The sequence below is a fragment of the Mus pahari genome, chromosome 2, assembly GCF_900095145.1.
Source record: "Mus pahari chromosome 2, PAHARI_EIJ_v1.1, whole genome shotgun sequence".
Classification (NCBI taxonomy): domain Eukaryota; kingdom Metazoa; phylum Chordata; class Mammalia; order Rodentia; family Muridae; genus Mus; species Mus pahari.
In genome coordinates this window covers 5219130-5227238 of record NC_034591.1, presented here as the reverse complement: position 1 = coordinate 5227238, position 8109 = coordinate 5219130, and positions in this window count along the sequence as shown.

The window sequence follows — 8109 nt, the reverse complement described above, 5'->3', positions numbered from 1 at the left end:
CCCTCCCCTCCCCTCCCCTTTCTTTTCTTTTCTTTTCTTTTCTTTTCTTTTCTTTTCTTTTCTTTTCTTTTCTTTTCTTTCCTAAGGTAAGGTCTCACTTTATAGCCTAGTGTAGCCTCAAATTCAAAGTTTCCTGCCTCAGCCTCTTGTGTACTGGTATCACAGGCATGAGCCACCACAACCCTGCTCACTGCTGAAGCTTCCAAACCACTTGTTGGCTTATAAATCCCCAGTAGCTTCCAGTTGCCAAATGCATGAGAAGAGTGAGCACAACAGACAGGGACAACAGGCAGTAAATCTGCATTCTACATCTTATCAATAGAGCAGAACATGTAAACTCTTTTGAATTGTGTACGTCTTACTTTTGAAAGGAGGAAGGTTGTATTTTCAGCTTTACATATAAACATTTTTCTGAGATAATTATTATATTATTCCCCCTTGTCTTTCTTCCCTCCAAACTCTCCCACATACCTCTCCCTAATCTCTTTGAAATGTATAGCCTCTTTTAGAATTAGTTGTTGAACATACAACCCTGAATGCATACATGAAACCTGCTCAGTCTGAATCATGTTCCTTGTGTGTGTATTTTCAAGGCTGACCCCTGGCATTGGATAAGCAGCTGTGCTCACTCACAGGGAAGAGTATTTCTCCCACTCTCAGGATTCCTTAGATGCCCAGGTCTTTGTCTACAGCGGAGACCTCTTGAGCTTCCCCAGTCCATGTCAGCATGTCCACTTATGTGCTGTCCTTGTTCAGGTCATGTTTAGGCAGTCATGTTGGTGAGACTTCAAGGGCGGAGCTTCTAACATTTCTAAGGTACACAATCTCACAGCAAACTCAGTCTTTTACAATCCTTCTGTCTCCTCTTCTGCAATATTCCCTGAGCCTTAGGTGCAGGACTTGTGTGGCCGATGGATCAGTTGGCACTGGCTCCACAGCTTTGCATATTGGTTGGTTGTGATTTTTCTGTGATGGTCTCCATTTGTTGCTTCATCCTTAGGGTAGCTTTGCTATGCTGGTCATTGTTGTGATTCATATGGAATTACAAAAGATCCTGAATAACAAAATAATCCTGAGCAAAAAGAACAGTTTTGGGAGAATTACAATTCCAGATCTCAAGATATAATACTCAGTTACAGAAATAAAACAGCATGGTCCTTGCACAGAAATGGATATATAGTCCAATGGAACAAAAATAGAAAACTCAAACAGAGGATATGGAACTTCATTTAATATATGACCAAGATGCCAAAAAACACATGCTGGAGAAAAGAAAGAGCATCTTCAACAGATGGTGCTGGGAAGGAACACTGGATGCGCACGTCCAGAAGAGCGAGCTGAACGCTGGAGCTATCACCATGCACAAAACCTGATTCCAAGTGCATCCAAGACCTAAGCATGAAACCTGGAACACCGAAACTGCTGGGAGAAAACACAGGCAGCGTTGTATGCAACACAGCGTAGGAACGTAGGCAGGGTTGTATCCACCGTAGGTGTAGGACAACATATGTGTCATAGGTGCAGGGAAGAGCCCTCTGAGCAGGAGTCCATTTGCTCAAGAATTAGGGACAAAATGGATAAGTGGGACTTCATAAAACTAAAAATCCAAGTTAAAGAAACAAGCAGCTGAGTGAAGAGGAAGCCCACAGCATGGGAGGGAATCCCTGCCAGCTAGGCGCCTGGCAGAGGAGTAATATCCAGAATATATAAGGAACTTAAAAAACAAGTCAAAAACCTAAATGAATCATTTAGAAAATGAGCCTAGGACCTGAACAGAGAGGGGGAGGAGGGGGGAGGGGAAGGAGGAGGGGAGGGGGAGGGGAAGAGCAAGAGGAAGAGCAAGAAGAATAAGACATATCTCAAAAAACTTAGCCGGGCGTGGGGCACATGCCTTTAATCCCAGCACTTGGGAGGCAGAGGCAGGTGGATTTCTGAGTTCGAGGCCAGCCTGGTCTACAGAGTGAGTTCCAGGACAACCAGGGCTATACAGAGAAACCCTGTCTCGAAAAAAACCAAAAAAAAAAAACCTTAGCTATAGTGAAATGCAAATCAAAAACTACTCTGAGATTTCATCCTACTCCAGTCAGAATGGCAAAGATCAACAAGACACCTGACAGAAAATGGGAGTGGGAGGAAGGGCACCAGCTTTCCATCTCCCATATGACTCCGATCGGCGCTAGCCATCACCACACAGTCAGTCCCCTTCCCTTGACATAATTCCTTTGTGGTCTACCTGCTCTAAAATGTCTGTTTATTTCAGTTACAGTCTTACCCATTCTTTAACATGCTATGCTTATGGTATGGACTATACAAGATTCCGTAGTGTTCAGTTTTAAACAGACATCTTTGCATGTACGCTTGTTTCTTGATCCTTCAGCTGCATGCATTTTTTTTTGTAGCTCTTGTTTTTAATCCTACATCTCTTGAATATATGGGATTTGAAATGCATTTTTGGCTGGAGGATATATACACAGTTAATAATTTCTGTGGGAGGAAGAAATATTTTCTACAGTGTTGTGGCCACTGGTAAGTTGCTCCATGTTCCTGTAACTAAACTCATTGCTTCACACACACACAGTTAAAGAAGAAAAAAATCTAACTGGAAAAGAGAGAACAAGACTGGGAAGGGGACAAGAGAGGCAGCTGGGGGAGGCGAATATTATGAGAATATACACATGTATGAAAATATAATGAAATGTTACTATGTGTAATTAACAAATGTTTAAAAGATAAAATGGGTTCAATAAAATGTTAACATACAACTAAAGTCTCAAGTCAGAGGTCCTAGTCTTACAGTTCCAGTAAATAAAATCCAATAGATATTAGGGTTTGAGGGAATTGCCAAATGAGTTCCAGGTTTCTGTGTCCAGAATAAGAATTTTGGAAAAGACATGTGGACAGGAGCAAAACTTGGAACAGTGTAGTAGAAAAAGACACACTTCCAAGGAAGGAAGTGGGCCTGGGCCAGAGCAGGGAGAAAGAGCTCAGCAAGGCAAAGGCAATGCTGTACAGTGAGGCCTTTGTGTCACAGTTTGTGGCTCTGAGGGTCATTTGCATAGTGCAGGCTTTTTCATCCTGCTTTTGCTCCAATGCTCCGGTCAGTTCTACTGAGCCTCACCTAGGGTGTTTTCATTTTTCTCAATTGTTTGGCCTTGGTTTAAGGTCTTCCAGAACTCACTCCCTGCATATTCTCCTACCTCATAGCCACACTTCCCACCAAAGAAAGCAAATGTAAGAAGTTGTGAGCGATAGGAAAGAATTTTAATGTGCACGGTCACATTGAAAAGATGGATGAGTGCCGGGCAGGGTGGCACTCGCCTTTAATCCCAGCACTTGGGAGGCAGAGGCAGGCGGACTTCTGAGTTTGAGGCCAGCCCGGTCTACAGAGTGAGTTCCAGGACAGCCAGGACTACACAGAGAAACCGTGTCTCAAAAACAAAACAAAACAAAACAAAAGATGGATGAGCATTTCAGACATGATTTTAATCAGGGGACAGACGTGCACATAGCTAAACAATCTAGTCAAACAGATCTGCTGAACACTATCTTAGCCCTGGTGTCTAAAGGTGGTTCCAGAGAAATCTTAATCCGTTGAGGAGACTACCAGGTTCCCGTGAAATGACTGCTACTGTTTGGAGTATTGGGGGTAGCACCAGCTCTCATTCTGAGGTAATTGCTCTCAGGTAGGATAGTGCTCTAACGGGATTATCTGTCTGAGAGACTTGACGGTTGCTGGAATCCAAGGTGACTTCAAGTTTAGGACAATTGGAGACTTCCAGGCACATTTTCGGGGGACTGCATATGGACATTTAAAACCTGAAAGTAAAACACTTCTATTACTTTTATTTTTATACATTGAATCTTGAAGAGTTTTGGGATAGGCTAGGCAAACTTAAGGTAAATCAACACTGAATCAGGTTTTCAGACACACCATTAAATGATTTATATGTCTATATGCAGAGTTGAGCAGAAGCCCAAGAATCTTATGACAAAGATGACAGATACAAACCAAAAGCAGAGATGGCATGCTTTATTCTGCTTTTAGTCATCTCTTAGGCATCTACAGACCGAAGTGGAGGGACAGTGATTAGTAACAAAGGGAGTTTCTAAATCTGTGTCACGAATACAGGCAAGAAAAGATTATGCAACTGAAATTCAGCTGGGTAGCTGGCATCAATAGTTTGAAGCAATCCAATGAGTTTCTTATCAGTAAAAGGAAGCCAAAACATGCCCTGACCTGAAACCTGAAACAAAGGTTGAATGGGGCCATCACACTGCTGTAATGAGCAATGTCCTCAATGTTTATCAGTGTAGAGGCCACAGGAAAGTTTGCCCTACCAAGTGGTTGGTTTTTTTTTTTTTTTGGGGGGGGGGGGGAGAAGGTAAGACAAGAACTCATATCACCTAAGCTGGTGTGGTAGTTTGAATAAAAATGGCCCCACAGGCTCACTGGGAGTGGCACTATTAGGAGGTGTGGCCTTGTTGGAGGAAGTGCATCACTAGGAGGTAGGTTTTGAGGTCTCAGAAGCTCAAGACAGGCCCAGTGGTTTACTGATGTCTGCTAATCTAAATGTAGAGGTCCTTCCCTAGCCCCATGTCTGTCTGCATCTGGACTAGACCTCTGAACTGTAAGCCAGCCCAATGAAATGTTTGCTTTTTAATAGTTGTTTTGCTCATGGTGTCTCTTCATGAAAGTGCCCCGAAACAGGAGGGACCCTTACTCAAGCCCTGGGATGACGCAACGCCCAAGAACTCACGAGAGACCAGTTTTGATGCAAACAACAAGAGGTTTAATCGGGAAAGGCCAGTACACTGGGGACGACTCGTATCCCACGCGGGGGTAGAGGAGTCGACCCCCAGCTCAAAGGGTAAGGGGTTTATAAAAGCAGAAACCACAAACACCTGGCATTGGGCTATAGCATTTGGCAAGCATAACGGGTTCAAGGAACGATTAGAATATTCTGTACAAACATTTTCTAAAACAATGGAGCAAGTTAAACTTCCACTTTGTGGTTAGTACATCCTGGAACAATGGAGGGAGTTAAACTTTTACTCCCTGCCAATAGTGAGGTCTATTTTGGATACAAGTCTAGGGGCTTACATGATTTTTCACTCTCTCTCAGGATCTTTCATTCACAGCAAGAAAACTCTTTTTTTTTTTTTTTTAAGATTTATTTATTTATTATATGTAAGTACACTGTAGCTATCTTCAGACACTCCAGAAGACGGCATCAGATCTTGTGGATGGTTGTGAGCCACCATGTGGTTGTTGGGATTTGAACTCCGGACCTTTGGAAGAGCAGTCGGGTGCTCTTACCCAGTGAGCCATCTCACCAGCCCCGCAAGAAAACTCTTAACTAAGACAGCTGGCCTGGTACTTAGTGTATATCCGAGACTGGATCCTCCTTTCCTAGCCACTCAAAGAAAAGTGTGTACTGCTGTTGGGGGAATATCATGGAGCTGAGTTTGTTGCAGTGACTGACAGAATAACACAGTGATATCTAGGTCTGTACCACAGAAACAGGAATGCCAACATTCCCTGGTAGAAGGTGGGGAGGGTCATGGGACTTTACCTCTGATCACACCTTCCACTCCCTCTTGCATTCCTGGGAATGCTAGAGTGTAGAGGATTTGGAAGGTTAGAGGCTGGACTTCATAGTGCAGTTTCCTTGAAGACTATCTATGCCAATATGGAACTTTTTTTTTGGTAATGTAGTATTCTTGAGTCACCTATACTGTGGTCACGTCCTTTCCTGTGAGTAAATTTAGCAAGAACTTTATTATGATTATAAAATGGTTGGATTATCATCCTAAAGACCGTTGGGGGGCTGTTGAGGTCTGATTTGTTGCTATGTGTTGTAATACTAAATACTGGCCCTGGTTGCCTCAGGGACTAGAGAATCCTCACATACGCCAATTGATGCTATGTGCCCTTGCTTCTTAATTTAAAACTATTGGTTGAATAAAAATGCTAACAGCCTATGGCTGGGCAGAAGAGAGGTAGGTGAGGTTTTGGTTCCCCCGCTTGGGGTCTGAGGAGGACCATGAGGGAAAAGAGGAGAAGGTGGAGAGAGGAGAAGATGCCATGGGTTAGGTGAATTATGAAAACATGGCCATGAGGGCTGGCCAAGTGGAGTAAAAGTGGTCCAGGCAGATCATGGCAAATTTAACTCAGGGCTATTGATAGGGAAGTAGGCAAAATAGCTTAGAGGGTAGATATACGCCAGCTCTGGTACTTTAAAGTCTTACCATAAATATAAAGTTTTCTTTCTTTTATCTGCAAGCTAAATGATCAGTGGTGAGACAGAAACCCCAAATAATGACTACAAGAGTGGGCAACAACCACAAGTCAAAAGATTATATTAAAAATTTAGGGAGGTATATTTGTTGTGACTTGACTGTGAAATGGCCCCACCCTCGCTTCTGTTTCTTGTATTTGAACACTTGACCTCTAGTAGGCAATGGTGTTTTAAGGGGTTACATAATCTTTGGAACATATGTCCGAGTAGGCCGGTTGGCAGAGATGGGTCACAAGGAGGAGGCCTTTGAGGTCACAGTCATTTCTGGTTCTGACCTAAGCATTATTGGTCAGCTTTCATGATGTGGTCATCTGCCTCAGACTCCCACCAATATAGACATAGCTAGTACCCACCACCAATACTCCCACATAGACTGAAGCCCCCTGCAACTCTAGAACAAAATAAATCCTTCTTTTCCAAAGTTGCTTTTGTAGAAATTTCTATTAGAGTGATGAGAAAAATAACAAATGTAGTATTTTTTAGCCATGGATATATGGGTGCTGGGGTAATCACGAATCCCACACTTGTCTACTTTTTTGATGCACAGATAGATGTTGTCTGAATGTTATCAGATATTCTGGGTTCCAAAAATATAAACACCATGGTACTTCCTCTTGGTCATCAATTCTATTAGATTGAGAGATATCTAGACCAGTAACACACCTCTCCAGGTGTGTCTGTCTGAGATCATGGGGCTCTAATATAAATCATTTCATATATTGGTTTATTAGAAATTCAAGTATAATTGAGAGGGGGGAGGGCTGTGAAAAGTGAGGTCCAGTTGAGATTTGATGTGCTCCTCAAATTTCACCTGTTGCAAACCTAATTCCTTTACTCATGGGTTGCCATGGAGGAATGAGCTAATGAACTATCCAGGGCATGGTTTGAAAGGAAGCTCTTTCTTGCTATTTTGTTCAGGATGCCCCACCCCACTGTGATTTCTTACACTGTCTTGAGTCTTTGTAAAGTTCCCACCAGCAGAAAGTCTCTCTGTAGAAGACCACAGAAGTGTAAGGAATAAATTATTCTTCCTAAATTACTCAGCCTGCAGCTCTCACTGATAATAATTGAAAATAGAGCGAAACAAATACCTTCTTTTCCTATCAGAGTCTCTCTTTGCTTCAGGAATAATTTCTGATAATTTAAGGACAGAAGACAAAGGAGAAGTGATGTTTAAGCATCCAGAAGTTTTAGAAGATAATTCAATAGCCTCAGAATACTTAAGAGAAAATGTACATGCATTTTCAATAGACAAAGTATAGCATCAATATGAAGCATGAGATAACTTATATTACAAAATCTAGGAAGATGAATTACCTATCTTAATCAGTGTTCTACTGTTGTGAAGAGAGACCATGACCAAGGCAACTTGTATTAAAGCATTTGGCTGCAGGAGGGGCTTATGTGAGACAAAGCTTCTCTGTGTCGCGCTGGTTGTCCTGGAATTCATTCTGTAGACCAGCCTGGCTGCAAAATTAGAGGTCTCTACCCCATGAGTTCTGGGACTTGGTAGCTTGAACCACCACATCCAGCTAAAAGAAGACTTTTAATTGGGAGTGGGAGCAACTTGCTTACAGTTTCAAGTTTGTTCTATTGTGATCCTTGAAGGAAGCCTGGCAGCAGACATGGCAAGCACGGTGCTGGAGAAGTCCTTAAGAGCCATACTCTGAGCCAGACGTGGTGGTGCATGCCTTTTATCCCATCACTCGGGAGGCAGAGGTAGGCGGATTTCTGAGTTCGAGGCCAGCCTGGTCTACAAAGTGAGTTCCAGGACAGCCAGGGCTACACGGAGAAACCCTGTCTCGAAAAA